A 25,377-nucleotide genomic window follows, 5' to 3' on the forward strand; every position below is an offset into this window, starting at 1 on the left:
TGCCCCTTATTCCCCACATAAATATTCTCTGAGTTTGATGAATTCAAAGAACTTGGAGCTGATAGAGAATTAAATTGAAGTCCTCAATTTTACAGCTGTGGAAACTGAGGTCCACTGAGGTTCAATGACTCATTCAGAATTACTCAGATATTAAGTGCCAAGCTGGAACTCAAACCCACATTTTCTGACTTCAAAGTCAGTCATTATTACACTGTACTGGAAGGCTGGTTCCTTCCAGGTCTAAAATGCTATAATCTTCTGAGTGCCAATATAGATGCAGTCATAAGTATACACATATAGTTATAAAAATTAAACACTGGTTTATATCCCTTGATGTTCAAGGAAATCAGGCTTTAAGTCTAATAAAAATTAAGGTGAGAAATGGAATACTCACTGTTTCTCTTCCTTTCCTTCCCTTTTCTTTTCTTTGCCTGTTTCTCCCTCTCCTCCCACCTATCATTTAGGGAAAAGAGAGCAGTGGGTTGCCTGCTCTTGAAAGTGAATGACACTTAATTTAGCATGCATAGGTAGCAAGGTAATTTGAAAAAACAATTACTTTTAAGTGTTAGGGTAATCAATGGGAGTCCCGCCTTGACAGGTGACTTAGATTTAAACCCAGGACATCTGACTGCAGAAATTTCTATTGAACCACATTACCTCCCCTTTCTCTATTCTTAGTCTCAGATTTTAATTTATAGCAATCATTCAAGTTCAGTCTGCCTCAGTTTCTTCAACTGTTAAATGGGGATAATAATAGCACTAATCAGATAATATTAGATTTTTTATTAAAGCTTTTTAAATTTTCAAAACATATACATGGATAATTTTCAACATTTCACCCTTACAAAATCTTGTGTTCCAAATTTTTTTCCCTCTCTTTACCCCACCCCCTCCCCTAGATGGCAAGTAATCCAATAAATATATGTTAAACATATGCACTTCTTCTATAGATATTTCCACAAATCAGATGATATTTGTACTTAGTACAGTACCTGACACAGAGAAGATGCTTTATAAAAGCACATTTCCTCTCTTTCCCTCCTTTAGCTTATCATTCCTCCCTCTCTTCTTTTCTTTCCTTTGCACCTCTTCCCCTTCCCTGTCCACCTTACCTTTTCTTCTTGCTCCTCTCTTCTTTTTTTCTGTCTCAAGTTTCTATAGAACTCTCTGTCACCCACTCATCAGAGTAACTGAACTAAGTCAATTCAATGACAATGTCAGGTTCATTGAGAAAATCAGCAATTTTCTGCTCTTTAGCTCCCCATAAGCACACGAGCCCAGAAAGTTCAGAGTGATTGAACTTTCCCCTTTTCATTAAACTATATGTTGGCATCATGAAGATCTAGTATAAGTATGTTTTACAGAGGTGGGTAATGCTGAGAGGGAAAAAAGAAATAGGAAGATGTAAAGGGCTGAAAATCTGAGTTGATACACTAGGGTTGGATAGCCGAGCACTTAAGGCTAATTACCAATTGGACAATACTCTATTAGCAGATGCTTGGAAAATGGCCCTTCCCACTATTCTGTGCTGGCTCGATCTTTTGGTATATACAGAGAATTGTGGGAGGGATTAGGGGATGGAGTAAGACAAGCCAGAGTCACTTAGGTGGTAGACAAGGAGAAGGAAGGTCATGGAAATCCTGTGTCCATTCCCTTCACTTCTACCCCTAAAGACAAAGAATAAAGACAAAGAACTTTTGCTTATCCTGACTCTGGCTGATTCTAAGGTATCTAAGGTAATCCAAGGTATTCACAGGAAGAGAAGATGGAAGAACTAAAAGTCATGGCAAGAGAAGGAAATAAAAGAATAATGAAGTGGAGCTGTGATATAGTATCACAAATTCAGATCTTAGAAGTCCTGAAGTCTCTCATTTTTCAAATGAGGAAACTTAGACCCAGAGAGAGAATATGGCTTACCTTAAATCCAAACAGATAGCAAGTCACAGAACCAGTATTTGAACCTAGGTCCTTTGATCCAAATCCCCTACACTTTTCGAGCAAAGGAGCTGGGTAATAAGGAGGGGATGATCAGGACAGGAGAAGTTGGGGTTATGGTGACAAGGATCTAGAGAGGAGAAGAAGGAGTTGTGGAGCAATTTTACCAAGGGGAGGATTTGGAATGAGGGTGCAAGATGAGAAGAAGAATGGAAAGGTAAGGAGTAGAAATAAGGGGAGGAATTAGTGAAGAAAAAGAAAATGATACATAGGAGTTTGTATACTTGACACAGTGATACTAAGAGGAAATGGAGGATTGGGGGACAGTTATATAGAGAAAAATCAAGAAAAATTGGGGAACTTGAGGTAGAGGAAAATAGCACAGATTTTCTCAAATCCGTAAGCCAAAAAAAAAAAAAAAATCATGACAAGAGATGGGTAGGGTAGGAGGGAAAGTCTAATGATATTTGAAAATCTTTTGCAGGATGAAGTTATATCTCTTTATACATTCTTCCATATAGCACAACTCTGCTGAAAACCTGCAATATCCTCCCAGCCACTGCCTGGCAGGGGGAGGCTGGGATGAGATGATACATAAATGCCCGGCCCCTCCTCCCGGTGCCGGTGTTATTACAAATCACTTTAAAAGCTGCATCCCGTGGTTCTGGGGAACTCATCAGGAGCTCCGAATGTGGTATTGCTTGTCACAACAAAATCATTCTCTCCCCCTCAGTCTCTCCCCATCACTGGTGGCTTCACCCATCACCCAGGTATCCTGGCACTCTGACAGGCAGGAACAATTCCATTTCCTCAAACGGGCTTTTCATTTGCTCAGAACTTTTTTCAAGCATCTTTCCCTTTGGCCTGCAATCTCTCTCCTTGTAACCTGGCATTTCTATCTCATGGTCACTTTGCTGGCTTTATCTGCAAATGGCTTTTTAAGCACCTGTGTCCATAGCTGTTCTGGGAGTTAGATTCTTTTCCTTTACCTGTCAATCCTTAGAATAGTAGGATTTAGAGCTGGAAGGGACTGTAGGGACCATTCAGGCCAACCTCCTTATTTTAGAGATTAGGGAACTGAGGTCAAAAGGAGGGACATGAATTGCTCAAGAATAACAAAAATAGAAAGCATCTATGTAATGTATATATTGCGCACACACACACACACACACACACACACACACACACAAATAACTGTATAGGAATAGGAATAAAAACAGGAAACAAACATTCATTAAATACCTATTATGTGCCAGTTACTGTTTCAAGGACTTTAGATTATTATTTCACTTGATCCTCATAACAAATCTAGGAGGTAGATGCTTATTATTACCTCCCCCTTTTACAGTTGAGGAAACTGAGACATAGAAAGATTAAATAATTTGACCATGGTCACATAGATGATAATCATCTAAGGGTGGGAGTTTAACTTAAGTCTTTCTGACCCAGTCTTTTATCCACCAACCCATCTAACAGCTTCTAACAGAATTAGGATAGAAACTGTGATTTCCCAACATAAGGAACTATTTATTATGTAGTTGATATAGAAGAAGATGTGGAAAGTCCCTTTACTGTTGTAAGTTGCTACATTACCTGAAACTTAGAATCATAAAGTTTCTATAGTTGTTTTTAGTTTAAATGATTTAACAAGTCACAGTCAGTATGTATCCAGGGTGAAATTTGAATCCAGATTTTCTTGGCTCCACTATATTAGCTAATATTTACATTGTGATTTAAGGTTTGAGTATATTATTTCTTTGTAATTCTCTACATATATTATTTCTTTCTAATTCTTCTATGTTAGATCTTTCAAATACTATGTTTATTTTTTGTATATGGATAAACATAATTAAGTGTGTAAAGCTATTTGGATCTAGACACAGTATTTGAAGGACTGCCTATCAATTAGAAACAAAAAAAAAAGATTTTAACTTGGTGCTTTATCACAGAGGTCTCATCTAGAAACAATGGATGATAGTTGCAGAGAGACAAATTAGCCTTGATGTCAGGAAATGCTTCCTTCATTTCAAATACTTCCTCTCCACTCCACCCCATTCCACTCTGCCAACCTCTGGGCTTTATCCTCTTCAAAACCCTGATTAAAATGTTCTTTCTCAAGGAAGTCTCTCCTAATTGCCTTTCTGAACCTCAACCTCCCTCTGCCCCCTGCCCCCTCCCCGAAGCCCAATTCATTCATTTCAGTTCCTCTTAAAACTCACAGAGGCATTTTGTCCAATATTCATTTGCACTTGGGCTGGTTTCTTTGTAGGCATTCTTCAGCTCTGAAGCTGAACTCATCTCCCCTCCGAAATCTATTCTCTGTATGACCTCTCTTTAGATTGATGGCACCGCCATTCTCTCAATTACTCAAGCTCGAAACCTCTGAGCCACCTTTGACTTCTCTCTATTCTTCATACTCCACATCCCATCTGTCTTCAAGTCCCATCATTCTCTCTCTGCAATGTCTCTCACAGCTATCCCTTCCTTTCCATTCAAAACTGTAATCATTCTAATTGAGGTCCTCACTACCTCTCCCATAGACTATTATTTAAGAAATAAAATTAAATATTTTCAGAGTAAGTTCTGATGATTTCTTTCAGTTTTACCATCAGTTATTTCTAAGAGGTGTAGTGACTTGAGTGTTGGTTTCAAAGCTAAAGAGATCTGGGTTCAAGCAGTACCCCTGATAAATAAATATTTTACCTTGGACAGAGCACTTCATTTTTTAGTTCTCTGGGCAAAGATTTAAAGGTGTCACCTTACACTGATAAAGAGCAATTCTCTTCTGGAAGTTTCCTATGCTAGGGGTCAACAACTATGGACCAAATCTTGAGCTATGATATTTTAAAAAAAAATTTGAAATACAATAAAACTTTGTTCAAAAATATAAAAAATCTTTAGTTTCCAGGCATACAAAAAAGATACTAAGCCAGAGTTTTCAGAATTCTACCTCAAACTAATGAAATTACAGATCCAGTTCCAATCCCTATTTCTGAATATCACCAGAGCAAGTAGTTGACCCTCTCTTTTAATGAAGTAAACCAGTTAAGGACAAACAATTGACAAAGTAACCGTTTTTGATAGAATAAATAACATTCTGTCCCAACAGACCCTCATCTCTCTGATATGAGTAGAGAAATATGCTTCATTATCTTCTTTCTAGGATCAGATTATCATTACAGTAACTGAGAATTCAGCTTTTTTTTTTAAATTAGTGTTTTTCATTTACATTGTTATACTCATGTACATTGTTCTGCTGGTTCAGTTTATTTTAATTTATATTAGTTCATAAAAATTTCCCTCCCATGTTTTTTTTTCCTTTGAATTCTTTATAATCATAGTTTCTTACTACACAATAATATTCTGTTATATCTCACCTAGGCTATTGCAGTAGCTTTCTGACTAATCTTTCCAGTTTCATTCTTTTCTCTTTCAATTAGTCTTTCACAGATCAGTTCTTTATGCAAACGTCTTTCTATTCCTCAGTCCCTCAGTGCCTCCTGGAAGGAGAAGGAATTCAAATTCTTTCACCTTTACAATCTGGTGCCAATTTATCTCATACAATCTCCAACACATACCTTATATTTCAGACAAAGAAAATTAGTAATGAGTTCTGTAATCTCTCTCTTATTGTTTCCCATTAGTATTTATTGAGATAGTACCCAAACTGGACCATCTGCTGGGGAGGTTGGCATGTGCCATTATGACCCAGAATCTTGGTTTAGTCAAGTATAAAAAGGCAGAGTGCAATGTGGAAGTGGGAGAAAGGAGAATCTGTCCTGAGGGATGACAATTAGGACTCATAGGGCTTCAAGGGATCATAACATCACAGTTTTAGAGTTGGAAAGGATTTTGGATATCATCTAGTTCATCACCCTCAGTTTATAAATAAAGATACTAAGATAGCTAGGTTATAGAGTGGATAGAGTCCTGGTCCTAAAGTTAGAAAGCCTGAGTTCAAATCTAGCCTTGAACATTTATTAACTGTGTGATCCTGGACAAGTCACTTAATCTCTGCCTATTTCAGTTTCCTCATCAGGAAATGGAGATCATAATAGCACGTATTTCCCAGGGTTGTTTGTAAGATCAAATATTTGCAAAGAACTTAGCACAGTGCTTGGTATATTGTAGATACTGGACAAATGCTTACTCCCTCCCTCCATCCCTCTGTCCCTCTTTTCCTTCCTTCTTTCCTTCCTTCCTTCCTTCCTTCCTTCCTTCCTTCCTTCCTTCCTTCCTTCCTTCCTTCCTTCCTTCTTTCCTTTCTTCCTTCTTTCTTCCCTCTCTCTTTCTCTCCCTTTCTTCCTTCCTTCCTCCTTTCCTCTATCCCTCCTTTTTACCTTCCTTTTCTTCCTGGTTACATGACAAGATTGCTCAGCTAGTAAATGGAATACTCAGTATTTGAACTCAGATCGTCTGACTTTAAATCCAAAGCTCTTCCATTGTATTCTGCTGATCTCTGTGTCATGGTAGGGGATTGTTGCACTGGGAATCCATGCCCAGTAAAGAATTCCAAAAGATATGAAGGATTACTATAATTAGGGAACAATCTAACTTTTCCCTTCCCATCTCTTACTGAGGGGACTACACCTTGAACAAATAATCAATTATCCTGAATTAGTTAAAATTTTGCTATTCATCTGTCAATTCTGCCACCCCAACCAAGCAGAAAGAGATGGAGCTCTCTTGCCAAGCTTTATTCATGGCACTTTGTACCTTGTGAACTCTTCATGAAGTATACTGTTGTAATTATGTGTGTACATATGTCACTTCTACTTCTAGACTAAACTCGCTGGAAGCAGAGATCATGTCTATCTTTTCTCTGTTCTCCCACAGTGCATCGCACAATGCTAACTTCATAATAATTTCCTAATGTTTGTTGGATGAATGAATATGATGTCTAAAAAAGAGATAGAAAAAGTCATTTGAGACTGCATTCCCCTCTTTGGATTGTGGGTATTATATTAACAGGCAAGGTCAAGATCATAATAGAAATGATTAATTCCTTTTCTTAGTTCTTATCCCCTTTGATCTTTTTGCTGAATTAGATCTCTTTCTTTTTTACAATTTAAAAGTTTTTATTGTTATCTTTTGTTTTAACATAACCTTCATATCATTCTCCAAATCCAAATCCCTCCCTTCATTACACAGAGAGCTGTCCTTTGTAGCAAAGCATAAGAGAAAAAATGTGTTAAAAGGCATTTCTGCAAAACTTACCAACAAACACATTATCCAAGTCTGATAGTATATGCAATGTTTTGCACCCATAGTCCCCTTTGTATAGATGCAAAAGACATTCATCTTTTTTAGTGCTTACTCCTCATTTAGTTTTTGTGACTCTTTAGGATCTCTTACATCTCAGAGTGCTCTTTATTCTCTTTTACTGGCTTCTTTTCCTCCCATGCCTTGTCCCCCAAGACTCTGTTTTTAACCTTCTCCTTTTTCTTTCCTTTTGTAACTTCATCTACTCTGATGGCTTAATGGATCACCTTTATGTGGATGATGCCCTAGTAAATGCCAGGCTTTTCTCTGAGTTCCAACTGCTCACCTCCAGCTGCTTACTGATCCTCTCCACATGGGTGTCATATTGTCATTGCAAGCACAACATATGTAAAACAGAAATAGTTTCCTTATTCCCCAAACTCTCCTCTCAAATTCCAAATTTATCATCAGGCCATCACCACCCGTTCAGTGACATAGGCTTAAATCTCAGTCATTTTTAAAAATTTTTTGCTCTCCCTCACCTTTCACAGTCAATCATTCACCAAGTTCTGTCAATTTTATTTCTGAAATATTTTTCAAACATCTCTTCTCCTCTCCACAATCAACACTTTACTCTTGCTATGTCCTTATTTGGTCTCTTGCTTCCAGTTTTTCCTTATACAATAAATCCTCTATACAACAAATGCAAAAAATATACAAATAAATCCACAAAACTGCCAACACAATCTTCCAAAGACAGATATGATCATATATTTTTTCTGTTCATCATCTTCAAAGGATTCTCATGATCTATAAAGTAAAATGCAAACAATCTACTTTGCCTGGCACTCAAGGTTTTCCACAATGACTCAAACTTATCTTTTCAAACTTATTTCCCACTATTACTCCTTAAATAGTACAGCCTAGTCAGGTTAGATGACTAAATATTCTGGGAATTATCTTTCTCCTACTCCTAATCCCTGGAATGTGACCTTTCCATATCCTTCAAGGCTAAGCTCAGGTGTCAACTTCTTCCATAGAACTTTCCCTGATTTCTTCTACCTTCCAAACTCAAAATGATGTTTCTTTCCTCATATTCTGTATACTACTTTGTTAGGATTTCTCTTTTGTGCTGATCACATTCTGTCTTTTTTCATAATTATCTGTGTACTTGTCAGATCTCTATCAGATCATAAATTCCTTGAAGTAAAGGACTATATGAATTTTCATCATTGTGTCTCCAGCATTATATAGAATCTTTTTTTGTCTGGACCTGTGATTTCTTCAGTATACCAATAAATATACTCAATAAGAAAATTCACAGTAACAATTTAGATCAGTGACTATTCTTTATCTTAGAGTCTTAGAAAATCAACAAGGGGAATTGAGATGTTAATTGACTTGACCAGAGTCACATATCCAGTATATGTCAGAAGTAGGTCTTAGATCTAGGATTTTGTGGCTATGAGACTATTCATTACACCATACTTATGTGTGTTTTGTACAATGTCTTCTACTTAATAAATGCTAATTGAATTGAATTATTGAGCTTCATGAATAGATGCTCAATAAAGTCTTTAAGGACCTAAGAATGTTAGAAAATATAATAGATGATAAAATTAGGGTCCAAAAAGGCTAGAATCACAGCTATAACTAGCAATTTTTGTGCTTTCATCAAGTACCACAGACTATATCCTGGAACAAGTAAAATGAAAGGCACTCTCAAGCCAACTTTTGAAGATAAATTCAAGTGGGACAGGAGGTTGATACTAAGAAGAGCAAGGACTGCTTGGCAAAGAGCTAAGGAATAGTAGTCTGGGATCTTTCAATTTTAACTAAGCATTGCTAATTAGATACTAAATTCAGTTGCTTTTAAAAAGGTAAGACTACTTTCAGTGTCTTCAAAAATTCTGGCATGCTGATGCAAAGTCCCAATTGCCTCACCCTAGTTATAGTTCTGATTATAATGGAAGTATGAAACTAACAAGATAAAATTTAATAAGGATAAATGTAAAGTACTATTGCTTGTGTTAAAAAAAATGCAATCAGCATCAAGAAGAACCCAGCTATAAATCAGGTATATGCCAAAGGCAAGTATGGTATAATGATTAGATTTGAAGTCATAGGGTCATAGCATTTGCAGTTGTAAAGTTTATCAGAAGTCATCTATTTCCAGGCCCTTCCATTAATAGATGAAGAAGTGAGGGCCAGAGAGATGAAACATAAGCTTGGACTTTACTCCTGGGTACTCCAGCTTTTAATAAGTGAGCTTTCTCCTTATTTTGCTTCAAACCAGGCTTCCACACCACTTCTTTGCCATCTCCTTCATCATGCAATCTATGCTCTAGCCATTGCATAAATGAGACACTGAACTCTCCCCCATGTCCCAGGGTAAGCTTTCAAACATGTTCTCTCCCTACCCTATCTCTCAAATCCTAATTACGCATTATTTTTCTCCAAAGCTCCTTGAAAATGGGGACTGTCTTTCATTTTTTTTGTTTATGTAGCCCATCTAATGAAGGATTAATGAAGGACATCAAATGAAAATGAATAATGCAGGGTCATAGAATATTGGATATCAGGAACAACAACAACAACAACAACAAAAAAAAAAAAACCCAGTGGATTGTGGATATTAAGAGTATTTGAAAGGAGTAAAGGGTAAGAGAGCAGCTAGGTGATGCCATAGTACACAGAGTACTAGGTCTGGAGTAAGGAAAGACTCATCTTCCTGAATTCGAATTTTACCTCAGACCCTTACTAGTTTTGTGACCCTAAGCAAATCACTTAATTCTATTTGCCTCAATTTCTTCCTCTATAAAATGAGCTGGAAGAGGAAGTAGCAAATCATTCTAGTCTTGTTGACAAGAAAAACCCAAATAGAAGTCAGACAAAACTGAAATGATTGAACAACAAATACAGGTCATAAGTAGCAGAGCCATGATCTGAATCCATGTCTTCCGACTTCAAGATGTGACTTTGAGTCTTTTTTTGCTCTTTTATCTAGGACATTGGCTAGGCCTTTGGACCCCTCTAGGCCTCGATCTTTCCATCTATAAACGAAAGAAGCTGGATTGAAGGGTCTCTAAGGTCCCAGTTTATCATTCAGTGAGCCTTTTCGCTGAACTATATGGAAGCTCAATATAAGTCAGAACTGTGATGTAGGAGCCAAAAAAGGCTAAATCTATCTTAGCCTGCATTAATAGAAACATAATGTCCAAAGCAAGGGAAATTATAGTCCCTCTGTGTTTTGCACTGGTCAGACCACATCTGGAATATTGTTCTCAGTTTTCATTTTAGAAGGAATATTGACAAGCTGGATTGCATCCAGAGGAGGATAACCACATGATGAGAACACTACACATTTTACCATATGAAGTAACTAGGGATGTTTATTAAGCTTGGAAAAGAGAAGATTTAAAGGGGGATGGTGTAGAAAAATAGCTATCTTCAAATATTTGAAATGAGGCAGAAGAGAGATTAGACCCAGGGGACAGAATTAGGTAATAGGTAAAGGGTACAAAGAATGGGCAGCTATGGTCTCAACTTAAGGAAAAGCTTGGTAAAAATAGGTTCTGTCCAAAAATTGAATGATGTTGTTTCAGAAAGAGTGGACTCTTCATCCTTTGAGGTTTCAAGGAAGTTCTAGCTAATCACCTTTCAGGGACATTGTGGATGGGATTCCTGTTCAGCTAAGGATTGGAGTAGGTCAAAGAACAGTGAATTTAAGAAGTCATCTAGTCCAGTCCCCTCATTTTACAAATAAGGAAACTGAGATCCAGAGAGATTAAGCAATTGCTCAAGGTCATACAGATAGTAAGTGATAAAGTAAGGATTTGAACCCAAGATCTACTAACTTTTAAGTCCAACACTCTTTTCATGACCCTACATTGGGCCTCTGGGGGTTTCTCCAATTGTGCAAATATATCAGTCTCCAAATCAATGAAATAGATGTCTTGTTTGGGACAGATCCACCATAACAGGGCAGCAGATTTGGTCAACAGCATGGAGTCTGTGCTGTTTGATAAACTTTAGTAAAGCAGGAGCTGATTGATAATCCTGTTCTACTCATCAGAAACATTCCCAAGAACATATGCAGGGAATATAAACAAAGATGTGTCTGGCAGAGGACACACAATAATGAAGATATGAAAGGAAGGACACCAAAGGTTGCTGACTATTGCTACAGGACTGGAATGCTGAAAGACTGGATTGCTCTAACTGCCCTTCCTCAATCCTCCTTCACCAAGCACAAATGATCCCTATTTACCCTGCATAGCACTTATCCTTTCTAAAGCCCCTTTCAGATATCTAAGTAATAGCTGTTAATATTTATGTAGCACTTTTTAAGGCTTGCAAAACACTTTATAAATAGTATAAATTTATCCATACAGTAACAAGAGATATTCCCATTTTACAGAAGAAGAAACTGAGACAGACAGAGATTAGGTGATTTACCTAGAGCCACATAGCTAATGAGTGTCTGAGGTTGAATTTGATCTCAGATATTCAAGGATTCTTGACTCCAGTACTCTTTCTGCGGTGATATCTAGCTGTCTCACTTGAACCTCAAAATAACAATCCTATGACTTAGAACAGAGAATAGTAGCCGCATTTTACAGATGGGCAGACTGAGATTCAAAGAGAATTAGTGACTTACCTAAGTTCACATGGCAATTCAGTGGTAGAGCTGGGATTGGAACCCAGGTCTTCTGAATCCCAGTCTGTTGCTCTTTGGGCTACATCATGTGGGCCTCAATTCAGAAGGACAGTCTACAATAAAAAAAAAATCAACTGACTATACTACTATCTAATTCACTTCTCTCCAATTCATCTACAAGAATAGCATAAGACATACTTTCCCGAATTTTTTTTTCCATAATCAGTTAAGCTTCACCTATAGCATTCCCTTGTAGATGTTTTTAACAGTACTCTCAAAAGGGAGCGAAGGAGGGAGGGAGAAAGGAAGGAAGGAAGGAAGGAAGGAAGGAAGGAAGGAAGGAAGGAAGGAAGGAAGGAAGGAAGGAAGGAAGGAAGGAAGGAAGGAAGGAAGGAAGGGAAATTATTCAGGCACAGAACTTTATCCAAAGTATAAATGAATGAAAATCCCATTGAATTACTGCACACAGTTGGCACTTAAAAATGTTTGTTAAATGAATAAAATAAATGTTGGTCTGCTGATTATGCACAGTAATTATAATCTTATATAGAATGTATAGGGATTGTTTATTGTAGAAATTTTTTTATCATGTTAATTGTTTTTAAAGGAAAACTCTCCCTACACATTTTGCAGCTGATATGGATGGGCTTATGTATGTGAATGTATTGGGGATTATTCCCTTATCCCTTACCATATCTATCAGATAAGAATTGTTTTCTTACTATCTGATTTGGGGGAAAATTTGTGAGGAAGAGTATGGAGAAGGGAAGAAATCTATTCGCATTATAAAAATTATACATTTTCAGATTTTTAGAACACATTCTAAGCTTTTACAATCTGAATTTTGGTTGCTCAGGGACAGCAATGTGATAGCAACTGTCTTTTAGTAATTGTGTAACCATAGGATTCATCTCCCTTTAGACTCAGTTTCCTCATGTATGATAATATATATAGTGCTTAATTTGTAGGGCTGCGGTGAAGTTAAAATGAGAAGTTTGCAAGGTGGTTTGCAAATTTTTAAGTGCTTACATCAGTATCAGCTGTTTTATTAGCTCCCATTCATAACATTATTCCCCTGGAATTAAATATCCTCTGTATCATTATTTCACCAGAACTTGTGTTTTAGGAGAATTAATTAATTTAATTAGTTAAGGGGTACACATATGGGGATAGAGGCAAGGGAACATTATTCAGCTCATTGGAATAAATATTTCTAGCCTACAAAATAATTTATCTGGCACAATTCTGGTAGAATTGTGAATTGATGCTGGAATTTGGAATTACATTTAAAAAGTGACTAATATGCTAATATCTTTTAATCCAGAGATCTTTCTAGTAGGCTTATGCATTCAAGGAGGTCAAAGACAAAAATAAAGTTCCCACAGCCAACAAAACTTTGATAGTGGCATTTTTGTGATAGCAAAGAATTGGAAACAAGAAAGAAATTTATCAACTGGGTAATGACAAAATAAACTGTGTTTCATAATTGTATTGAAATAGCACTCTGCTGTAAGAACAACAAACATGAATTCAGAGAAGTATGTAAATGCTTATATGAAATGATATAGAGTAAAACAAGCAGAATCAGGAAAACTACATATACAATAACCACAAGAACATAAACAGAAGGAACAAAATGTAAAAAACTGACATTTAAATTATAATGATTTGATCCCTGAAGAGATAAGAAAATGAAGAACTAAGAACGCTATATTTCATGTCTAGTTAGAGATATATTTTAGTTTTCTTGAATTTTTTTTCTTTTTTTTTTTGTTTCAAGAGATGGCTAGATATATTCAGAAATGAATGTGTTTTAAAATCAAAACATCAATAAAAATGAAAAAAAGTTGAAATAGGTAGGTGGCATAATGGATATAGAGTACTGGCTCTGGAATTAGGAGGACTTGAGTTGAAATCCAGCCTCAGATGCTTACTAGCTATGGGACCTTAGGAAAGTCATTTAACCCCAGTTGCCTTCAAAAGGAAAAAAAGGCAAATTGTCAAATTCAAAATAAAAGACAGCTTTATAAACATAGATTGGAGCCCTAGAATGTCATAGCCAGGAAGGATCTCAGAGATCACTTATTCCAAGATCTTTCATTTTATAGATAATGAGACTATTGTCCATATTAAATAAGTAATTGTTCTAGATCAAGCTATTACTTTGAGAGGTAGGGCTTGGCCCTCACTTTTTTGAGTCTTAAAAATCCCTTCTGTATCTTAAAGTAAATAAATACAAGTCAATTCATCACACATTTATTAAGCACTTACTATATGTAAGAAACTAGGTTAGATTCTGGGATCACAAATGGATTTCACAAACCTTGCTATTCAGGAGTTTGACATCTAGTTTTCTTTTTGGTTTAGATTTGTTTTTTCATTCATGTTTGTAATTTCTGGTGGGGAAACTCCCTCCAACAATGCAGATAGTCTATTTGTCTACAATTTTTAGGCTTAAAAATTTCTCTAGGGCCTGAGATGATAACTGCCTTTACCAATTAATTAAAGTGTTAAACCTAAGTCTTCCTGATTTGAGTTAGTTTTCTATCCATTAAATTATTTTTCTCTAAATTTTTATGAGAAGGCATGAACACACAAATAACTCGATTATAAAGAAAATAAAAACAAGCAAAAAGGTGTGACCCAACAAAGTGCTTTGAAATTTGTAATCAAGATAAACCACTTCTACCTGAGGAGAATAAAAATGCTTCAGGAAGGAAAATCATTATGAATCTGCTGTGGGAAGAGATTTTAAGGGACATCTGAGTCCTCTTTCCAGCCAACAATTCCAGAGATCATTAAGAAGGACAGGATTGTGGCAGCCTAAACGTCACTCAGTAAATAGATACCTTTGTTTAAGACAGAGAGAACATCTGCACATGATGTCTGACTTGTTCAATATACTAGTTAGCTTTACTAAACTGTTTTTTCTTCTTTTGGGATGAATTGTTATAGGGGAGAAGAGGGAAATAATTGAGTAAGAAAGATAAGAGATGTAAAAATAAAAGATATCAATAACATTTATTTTTAAAATACAAGGAATGCAGATTTTTTTAAATGAAAAAGACATCAAGCATATGTACTCAGAGAGAAATTCCAGATTTAATACAAATATGCAATTTTTAATGAATCCATACCTATAAAATAAGGCTAGAAAGATGCTGATTAGTGATCTGATCACGTTTTCTTATAAATTAAAACCATAATAAACTCTCAATTATTGGTTGAGCACTGAGTACCCAATCTAAGGGTTATCCAGATTTTTTTTTAATCATCTTAACTTTCTTTGCCAAAGAGGATCCCTTAGGATCCTAGATTTAGAGCTGGAAGGAACCTTAGTCCAAAATTCTCATCTTGTAGATGAAGAAACTAAGTCTAAGAGAATTTATAACTTGTTCAGTCACATATTATATTGTGTAGGGAAGAGAATCCCAGAGTTTCTGTTCCTGAATTTGACCTGGAGAGTTCTTCTCATCTAGCTTCAGCCAGAATTATCTGAGAGTTTTCAAATTTTCCAGACTCCCATCATCCCTCACTGCTGCCTTGGATAGTGTAGGAAGGAATGACTTCTCTGTATTCCTCTTTCCCGAGGAGGCTCCTTCTAAGTAGCCTTCTTTCCACATTAATAGTCAACTTGTCCAAATAATAGACCCACACACTTCCTAAGCTGTAGTAGCGTTTTCTTTATGCCCCTTATTTCTTTCAAAGGCATCTCTCCCTCTTCTCTAACCCAACAAATCAGCAAGATGCTCCATGGTGAGTTTCTTGTGTCCCTCTTTGGGGACAAGCAGTGTTCGTCTTCAACCTCAGGAAGGAGAAATGTTTAATTTATCAGACAATACCACAAGATGTTGTTTACACGCACTCAGGATGTAACACAGACGCAGCAAACCGTGAACATCTTAAACCTGTTTGCGGCTCCTTCTCGGTGTGATAATTAAAGAGACAGCTTGTGTCGCACGTGTGAGTCGACAGCCACGAGGAAGGAGGTAGGAAAAGGAGGGGGAGGTACAAGGACCCAGTGGAGGGAGGGCAGGGAAGCCGGAATACTTGACTTGCTCAGTTTTTTCTCACCCTTCTCCACACTCCCCTGTCTTCCTCCTTTGCACTGTCAAACCAGGATCCCTGCTAACTAATTGGAGGGAAGGCAAAGGGGCCCAGACAGAAAAAATAACAAAAGTGAATAAAGCTATGCCCCACCACCCATTTATAAACCCTTTCTCTACAAGTTGCTGCATCCTCCATCACCTGATTTCTAATTCTGAATTTTTGTTTTGTTTTTGTTTTATGTAGGAGCTTTCATTTAGAAGGTTGCCACTTCATCATAATATGATGGGGCTATAGATTTAGAGCTGCAAGGGACTTTAAAGATAATCTAGTCATAATCCCCTCATTTTTGAGAAAACTAAGGTCCAAAAGGGATGTAATTTATTACTCAAGATCACACAGGCACCAAGCATTCAGAATGCAATATGGGATAGCAGAGATACTTTCCACTTGGAGTCATGAGATCAAGATGGATTCTTGGCTATAGTGTTGATAGGGTATAGCTTCTAGAGGAAATATAGCAGTAATCCTAAAATCCCCTGACCGTGGAGTGCTATTGTTCTAACAACCTGTCTGTCAATTATTCTAAAGTCTTCTGACTTTAGGATTAATGTTCTACAAACATCGCTGACTGTCAGATAGAGATTATCTGCTGGTCAATGATAACCAAGTTACTGAGACAATAATGAATCCCTCAAACCTCCCTGTAAGCCATAAAATTAGCGAATAAGTACTGTGAAGCTCTGGTTTCGCTAACTTTGTCCTATAGATTTACATTCTTTCTATTGGTTCTTTGCTTTAGAAATTTAGCCTGCTTCAATGGGCATTACAATTACAATAAATTTTGCCCTTCGAATTGGAGATGGGTTCAAGTCTGCAAATTCTTTTGAGACATCTCATACCACCAGTCTCTGACCCCAAACTTTTGGGGTCTCCTTTCTAAACCTCAACAGTGTGACTATTAGAAAAATAGTCTATGCCTCAGTTTCCTCATCTGTAAAATAGTTTTAATAATATCTGAATTACTTATGTTAAAGAAATACTGTGAGAAGTTTTTGTAGACCTTATAGTTGTGATAAAGTAAATTATAGTATAATAAAACTGAGTCATTTTTTCCACAGGGGTGGTAGCCACTAATACCTACAGAAAAAAAAAAAAAAACCTGACCTCCACTAAAAGGGTTTACATTTTAATGCAAAACTTCTGTAAACAAATAAAAAACTTCAAGGAACTAAAGGGACTAATCTTTGATGGTGAAACTTCAGGCAATACAGGTAATAATTTGGGACAAAAATCTCTGTCTTGTCTTCTTCATATTATTTACTGACATAAGTTATGGGGATAAGAATGGGACAATGAAGAAGGAACATAATGAAGCCATCTTTCAACTTTTAAAAAAATAATAGGTTTTTATTTTCAAAATATATGCAAATATAGTTTTCAACTTTCATCTTTGCAAAATCCTGTGTTCTAAAATTTTCTCCTTCCTTTCCCCCACTTCTTCCCCTAGACAACAATCTAATATATGTTTAACATGTACAATTCTTCTATCACATTTTCACATTTATCATGCTGCACAAGAAGAATCAGATCAAAAAGGAAAAAAATGAGAATGAAAACAAAAAGCAAGCAAACAACAAAAAAAGGTGAAAAAACTATGTTGTGATCCACATTCAGTTCCAACAGTCCTTTTTCTGGATGAAGACAGCTTTCTCCATCACAAATCTATTGGAATTAGCAGCCATCTTTTAATATTATTTTTTCTTGTAATGTTATTTGTTTTGAATAGAGACAAAAGATGAACATCTTAAGTGTTGTGTTGGTGCCCTTTAGATATAAAGAGTACTAGAAGAGCACCTCCATCATAATGGGTTCAGATATGCATATATAAAGAATTTATGGAAAACTAAGAAAAAGAACTATACTGAATAAAAGGGACCGGGAGGATTGTGATCTGCACCCAACTAGCCTGAGCCCACAGTATCTATCCTGATGAAATTACCAACCATTCAAAAATCCAGTAAAGTATTATGCATTTTCCTATTGATAATTTTTAAATTGTAGTAAATTTATTTTGAATACACATTGCTTTATGATTCATGTTAGAAGAGAAAAATCAGAGAAAAGAGGAGAAACCATGAGAGAGATTTTAAAAAACAGAAAAAAGAAGTAAATATAGCATGTATTGATTTATATTCAGTCTTCTTAGTTCTTTTTCTGGATGCAGATGGCATTTTTTGTCCAAAGTCTATTGAGATTGCTTTTGATGACTGAACCATTGAGAAGAACCAAGCCTTTAAATAGTTGATCATTTCATACTCTTGCTATTATTGTGTACAGTGTATTCCGAGGTATGCTTGTTTCTCTCAGCATCAGTACATGTAAATCTTTCCAAAAGTTTCTATAATCAGCTTGTTCATCCTTTTTTATAGAATAATATTCCATTACTTTCATGTAGTACAACTTGTTTAGCCATTACCCAGTTGATGGGCATCCATTCATTTTTCAATTCTTTGCTACCACAAAAAAGAGCAGTTACAAACATTTTTGCACATATGAGTCCTTTTCCTATTGATAATTAAGAATAGTTGCTGTTTTAGGTCACATACTAAATACACAGTAGATGCTCAAAAACCTTGGCAAAATTTAATTGGATTAAATAGAATCTAATTGTTCCCCTCCCTCACCCATCATGGAATATTGGGAAACTCAGCAATTTCCAGATAAATGGAAAGGCATAAAAAGTATGTAAAACTTACAGTTTTCTGGCTTCCTGACCTCAGATAAGCCACTTAAGAAATCTTGGCTCCCAAGCTGGAGAGTACCTAGATCTAGTAGCTTTTTCCTTAAGATTTCAGGCTTCTCTACCCTATCTCAGAAGGACATCTTAGGGAAAGATCCCCTTCTGGCATATTCTGCACTCTTTCTTACAAAGCATATTTAATATCTGTGTCTTGGTGTCCTGGGATACTAACAACAACTTGTGTTTTAGTGTACATTCAGTGAGACAAGTAGTACAAAGAGTAATATCCCAGGTTTGACCATGTAACTTCCCCACTAAAAAGCCTTCAAATGTTCCCTATCATCCATAGGATAAGAAACATATTTCTCATCCTGCCATGTGAATCCGTCATAATCTGACTGACCAATCCTCTTAGCCTGATTTCATTTCCCTCTCCTTCACACACTCTCTGCTCTGAATGGCTAGCTAGTGCTAAAGTTCAGTTTCCAGCTCCTTCCTCCACGCATTTGCTCAAGTCATCCCCTATGTACCTCATTTATCCTTCTCACAATTTTTAATCTTCATTTCAGGCTCAGTTCAGTTCTCTCAAGTGATACATTCAATGATCATCTCAGATATTACTATTCTTTCCATCTGTATCTCTCTGTATCTCTGTGTCTCTGTGTGCCTTCAATTCTGTCTATAAATCTCTCTCTCTCTCTCTCTCTCTCTCTCTCTCTCTCTCTCTCTCTCTCTCTCTCTCTCTCTCTCTCTGTCTTTCTCTGTCTCTCTGTCTCTCTCTCTCACTCTCTCCCCACCTCCATGTGTGTATATGTGTGTGTGTGTGTGTGTATGTGTATGTCCTTTAAACCTAAATCACTCTGGTTCTAACTGATTGGTTAATAATAGGTTCCAGCTCAAGCTTCACTTGTTCATTGTTCAGGTTTTAATGGTTCAAAGTAAGTATAAATAGCAATTGTTTCTGTTCTGGTCAGAACTCTGAGGGTCTTCCTTCCCAGATTCATTTTTTGTGAAAGCAAACTAAGTCATTTTTGTTCCATATACTTTAATCACCTCAGACAAACTGAGACCTTGGAAACATCTTAGTTTTAAAAGACCAAGCTCCCCCACTGTATTCTAAGTTATTACCAGTTGTCTTACCTATATTTTGCCACTGAATGTTAGTATGAAGTAGAATATGGGTTTTCCTGAAAATGAATTGTAGAATAGAAAGGGGTTGGGGCAAAGCTATGCTGAAGTTAGTTCTGACATGGTTAGCTGATTGTTAAATGTTCAGTGTGAGCATTTACATTGTAGAAATCAACAAACACTATTGTCTAGACTTTTAAAAAGTGATGGAGAAAAATGTTAATTATGTAGATTAAATTTAGAAGTGTGTCATATATAGGGAAGGTTCTTGAACAATTACTTGTACACTACAAAGTGAAAGTAAAAGAATTAAGGAGCTAAATGATACAATGGATAGAGTGATGGAGATGGACCTGGATTCAGAAACACCTGAGTTCAAATCCAGCTTCAGAATTATAAACTATGTGGTCCTGATAGTATCAGTTAATCTCTCTCTGTTTCATTTTCTTTAACTATAAAATAAGTATATTAACAGCATCTACTTTCCAGGATTGTGACATTTAAATTTTGTATCTTCTCCTAGTGTCTTTCACATTTAAAAAAGCTAATATAAATTTTTTGTTGAATAAATGAAGAAATAGTGCCTCTTACCTCTCCTTTTAACAATTCACCCCTCCCCCACTTCCATGCCAACCCTCCAGAAAGGCTTTTGCCTCTTTCATAAAACTTCAACTTGTATAAAGTAATGCAAAATAAGGCAAACAGAACTAGGGGGACAAAATCAACCTGTAACAAAGTAAATGTAGAAAACAATAACAATACAATAAAATCTAAATACTGAAAAAGGGTAAAGACAAAGCATGACTCCCAGAAGGGACATGAGATGATATTTCCCCTTACCCATGCTTCTTTATAGAGGTAGGGAACCAGAGTATGTAACACTGCATAAAATGCTGATTTTTCTCCTTTTTTAGTTTTGTTAAACTTTTTTCTCCTTTTGTTTAGTTTTTAATTGTATTGGATAGCACTTTGGGAAGAAGAGAGGGGGGAAATACAGTGGGTAGTGTAGAGGGTATAAAATACATATATCAAGAAAGAAAGAAAGAAAAAAAACCTTCCAGATGATTTTTTCCTTTCTCTCTTCTTCCATCAAATCTTCTCTTGGAAAGGATATAGCATCAGCTCCTGAGAACTCAGTATGAATTTAGTCATTGTGAACCCTTTCCTTGGGGAAAGGTTTGATCCTTAATATGAAATCTTTAATGATCTCCCCCAGATGCTTGTACTGCATTTCTCCTACATACCCCAGCTTTCCCTTGTATCTATTTTGCATATATCTATATATGCACATATCGTCTTCCCAGGCAGAATGTAAGCTCCTTGAGGGCAGGGACTAATTCCTTTTTGTTTTTGTATTGTCATAATTTAGCACAGCATCTGGAACATACTAAGCACTTTGTTTATTCCTTTTTAAAACTCCCTCATAGAATGACACCTTTGTCCTAAATTTAGAGTATTTCAATCCTCAGCCAGCAGGAAGGGAAGATACTTATGGGGAAAATGTCTCTTTTTGTCTCTATGAATGAATAAATTAATGATATAACATTTATTAGGTGTTTACTATGTGCAAGGTACTGTGCTAAGTGCTGGGATGCACATTGAAAAGTAAGACACCATCTGCTTTCTAGGAACTCACATTCTGAAAGCAAGTCTACACTGGGAATGTTTTATCTGAAAGTCACATGCAAAAGTCCCAAGATCCTTAGGGTACAGTAGCAAAACAGATTTAATGACTCTTCTTTGATGTCATTATTTAATATCAATATTGCCAGGGCTTGTGGGTTCAGGCTTTGAGAAGAAATGATTGTTTAGGTGGCGGTAGGGGTACTACCTTGCCTAGCACCTAAGCTTCCATGTTTTTTCTCAGAGTGCTCTGCTGATTCAGCAAGATTGGCTTACTTGTCCTGTGCATGGCAGTTAGTTGGCAGTTGGTGGGGATGGCTGGCGTCCTCTCTACAGGAGTTGCTTCCCTAGGTAATGGCTTTGTATGGTGGGCTAAAAATAAGAATAGCGATTGGCAGTGGGGTAAGAGTCAAAGAAAGAATACCATGCTTCTCAGGGCTCTTCTGCCTATCTGCCTGTTGGTAGGAGTTGGTCAGCAGTTGTAATGGAATAATAATAATAATCCTTAGATAGTCATCCATATACCCCTTACTCCCCAACCCCAGAAGGTTAAGTCTATTTCTTTTTAGCCCTGCTTGATTTACACAGCTGACCTCCTCAGAGAAATTTTTCTATTCTTTCCTTGTTGATAGATACTTCTGGAGAAAAAGTATCACTAAGGTCCCCAAACTAGACAAAAGGTTGATATGGGGGAGGGGTAAATGATGCTACTGAATCTTGGCTGGATTCTCTATGGAAAATCCTAGAATCTGGCAGGGAATGAGCTGTCTTTCTCTTTAGCTGTGGGGCCCCCTCATTATTTAATCACATCTTCCCAGTTCACAGCAGGGCCTCTGCTGAAGACAGCCAGCCTGCCTGTTTGTCTGCCTGCCTGCTGCACCCCAGGCTTTGCCCAAGATCCCAGCTTCTCCTCCTGGCAGCAGGAAAAAGAAAAGACAAAAAGACAAAAAATATATAACCCAACCCAACCCTAAACCCATTTATTTATTTATTTATTTGTTTGTTTGTTTGTTTGTTTGTTTATTTATTTATTTATTTGGTTGTTGCCCAGAGATGTCTAGGATCAGTGGTTATTAGGGTAACACTTGACAGTTTCCTCTGAAATTGGAACTGAACTATCTCCAGTGGTCTCAGCAGATTACACTCTTCCTCTCCCCCCCAAGTCCAAACCCCTCTCCCTACTGCCTCCTTGTCCTCCCCAGACACTAGCTTCTGTTATTCTTCCCTTGGCTAAAATCATTCCTATTGGCAACTACTTAGGTGTTCCTACTGAAGGTAGCAGCTCAGCACTTCATAGAAAATTTCAGGGGAAGGGAAAAAAGATATCATGCAGTCAAGTAAGACACTAATAAGATCCCTTAGTGGTATCAGGCTTACCAGGGAGGCTTGAATGGGACTGGAGTGAAACTGGATAGCACATCCTCAATCCCTTTTCCTTCTTGTCTTCTGTTTCCTCCTCCATTTCTCTCCTTCCTTTCTATCCATGAGGGTACTTGCCCCTGCCCCCTGACTTGAAAGGAGTTTGAAACCTGTGATAAAGAAATCAGTGCTTCCTACTCAGGGGCTAAACCTCAGGTTTTTGCTTCCTATAAGTAACAATTCCCCCTACTCCCAACCCCAGTGAGTTCCCTTTTAGGGTGGCACATATGATGCTTGGTGAATAAAACTGACTCTCTATCAAAAGAGAATCAGAGCCTACTTGCATCTAGTAAGGTGCCTTTGAGATCCCCAGAGCATGATTTAGAAGGCAGTCAATCTGCAGTCTAGAATAAGCAAGTGAGTAAAGGTTTCAGAAACCCAGAAGCCAGTGCTAGGGAAGCAGCACAAATGGGAGCTATCTGTGGTACTGCAACATACTTTTTGAATTCTGACCTCTGCTCTAGACTATCAGTTATACTTATGATCTGTCTCAGTCTGCATGGCATATTGAGTATTGCCTTGCACCTTGTCTGACTCTAGAAACCCACTCTATTCTGAGTTCCTAATTACATAAGTCTTTACAGTCTCCATCCTTCCCTCTCTTCTCTATCTTCATTCTTCCTTCTCCTCTCCTTCCTTTCTGTCCTTCCTTCCCTTTACTCCTTCTTCAGTATCTCTTGCCTCCACCTCTTCCTTCTTCCTTTCTTATGTTTCCCCATACATCTTTCCTCCTCCACCTCTTTCTTTTCTTCTATCACAATATTCTTCTCTTTTTTCTCTCACTTTTCTCCTAATTTTTGCTCTCCTCCTCCTTCCATCTCCTTCTTCTCTCCTCAATCTCCCTTCATCTCAATCTTTTCTTCTCTGTCTTCCCTTCCTTCCTCAATTTCTTTCCCTTCTCTCTCTCACTTCTTCTTTTTGTCTGTATTCTTTAAAGTTTTTAAAAGCTATAGCTTTATTGCTATTCTTTCACCAAGGACTTTCTCACATCTCTTCATGGCAGGAACCCAGATCTTAATTCTTGAACATTAGATCAACACAGCACAAACTCTACAAGTCCTACAAAGCTGGAAAGTCTTCATACATGTGGTTGAAAGTGGCTTGTAGCCCTGTGGTCCAATGTTCAGTCTGGCTAAGTTGGGAGAAGTTCATTATCTGGTTAGCTAAAGAGCGATGAAATTTTCTACAATTATATCTATCAAAGAATACTGAGTCACAGAAGAGTTGTGATTCATATTAACGAGGGAAGCATTCATACTGACAAAATTACAGATCTCTGAAATGTTGAAATAGCATCATTATTTGGGATGTGAGTGGGTTAGGGAGGGCGCACCTGTGGTTTTATTGTTATGGGGGACTCCTAGTGAACATGCTCCCTCTACCAATGCAGATCAGTATCTAATTAGCAGCTTATATTAGTTGTAGAGAATAATCTGTACTATTGTTAGTGTTTTATTAATGTTAAAGTTAAATGGCTTGTCCAGAGCCATGCAGCCAGAATGTATATGAGGCAGGACATAAAGCCTGGTGTTTTTGAAGTTGAAGCCAACTTTCTATTATACTGTTTATATACTTACTGGCTATGTGCCTTGTGCAAGTCACTTAAACCCTTTTTGCCTTAACACTGGAGAAGGAAATGGCATACCACTCCAGCATCTTTTCTACAAAAATCCTATGGTCCACAGAATTACAAAGAATTAAACATAACTGAACAACAGAATATTATACCACACTACCTTTCTGCTAGTAATAAAAACGATGTCAGTTTATGAATAAAATAATTGAAATTAATCACAACACAGTTATGCCTGTTACTAGCAGGGTCTTGCTCCACCCAGGTAAAGAGAAATTGTATCCTTGGGTCAGTCAATTCATTCCCCAGACCTCAGTTCTTCTGCTCTGTGAAATAATAGGTTTAAACTAGGTAGTCTAGTTAGTTTGTGTTTGTTTCCAATGGTGATATTCTATGCTCTGTGTGATTCTAAGTTTTACCGAGTTCCCTTGTCTCTGGAAGCCTCTGGCCATTCACACAGAGTTTTATTTTCACCAGTATTCGTTCATCCCCATGAAGAAAACTCCCTGGTTCTATGTAAAATCATTTCTGCCATATGCTTAACTACTCTGGTCCTGGTTCAGTCTGATTTTTTTTCTGAGCTTCCTGAGAAAAATAGTTTTAGCCTGGCTCCTCAATTTCTACTATGGTTTAGCCTAATGATACTCCAGGTCAGCTTGGTTCTCATGGAAGGGCAATGAGATGTGCTGGGTTTGGAATGAGCAGTTCTCAGTTAAAGTCCAATTGTACCTCCATGACCTTGAAATTTTATTTTAACTTCTCTGGACCTCAGTTCTTTCATCTACAAATTTAGTTAATTTGACTAGAGTCCTAAAATCCCTCAAGGTCTATGAGACTATGAGTACGAGAAGTAAAATTGCTTCTTTGAAAGTGTTTTGATTTGCTCCCCATACCATTCTTCTCTTTCTCAGTATCTGGACTTTTCTTTGTAGTTGGATTTCTCCTTGAGCTAGAGCTTAACAACCTCTCTGGGATGTTTGCTCATCCATTACTACTTCAATGTTCACACTTAGCTCTATTTATTAGCAGAAATAAGCTCAATCTTCA

The 25,377-nt window shown here is 37.0% G+C and overlaps 1 protein-coding gene across 3 annotated transcripts in view; it reads right to left on the minus strand.

Annotated features, from left to right (window-relative positions):
* Nucleotides 1-25,377, minus strand: part of LRFN2 (leucine rich repeat and fibronectin type III domain containing 2) — a 322,576-nt gene that overhangs the window by 126,052 nt on the left and 171,147 nt on the right. For 2 of the 3 annotated variants that reach the window (XM_051996895.1, XM_051996894.1), the window contains exon 2: nucleotides 11,798-11,910. The exons of the other annotated variant lie outside the window; for it this stretch is intronic. The gene's annotated coding sequence lies outside the window, so the exon portion shown is untranslated. The remainder of the gene's footprint in view (nucleotides 1-11,797; nucleotides 11,911-25,377) is intronic. 3 annotated transcript variants of the gene reach the window in all.

The sequence above is a fragment of the Antechinus flavipes genome, chromosome 4, assembly GCF_016432865.1.
Source record: "Antechinus flavipes isolate AdamAnt ecotype Samford, QLD, Australia chromosome 4, AdamAnt_v2, whole genome shotgun sequence".
Classification (NCBI taxonomy): Eukaryota; Metazoa; Chordata; class Mammalia; order Dasyuromorphia; family Dasyuridae; genus Antechinus; species Antechinus flavipes.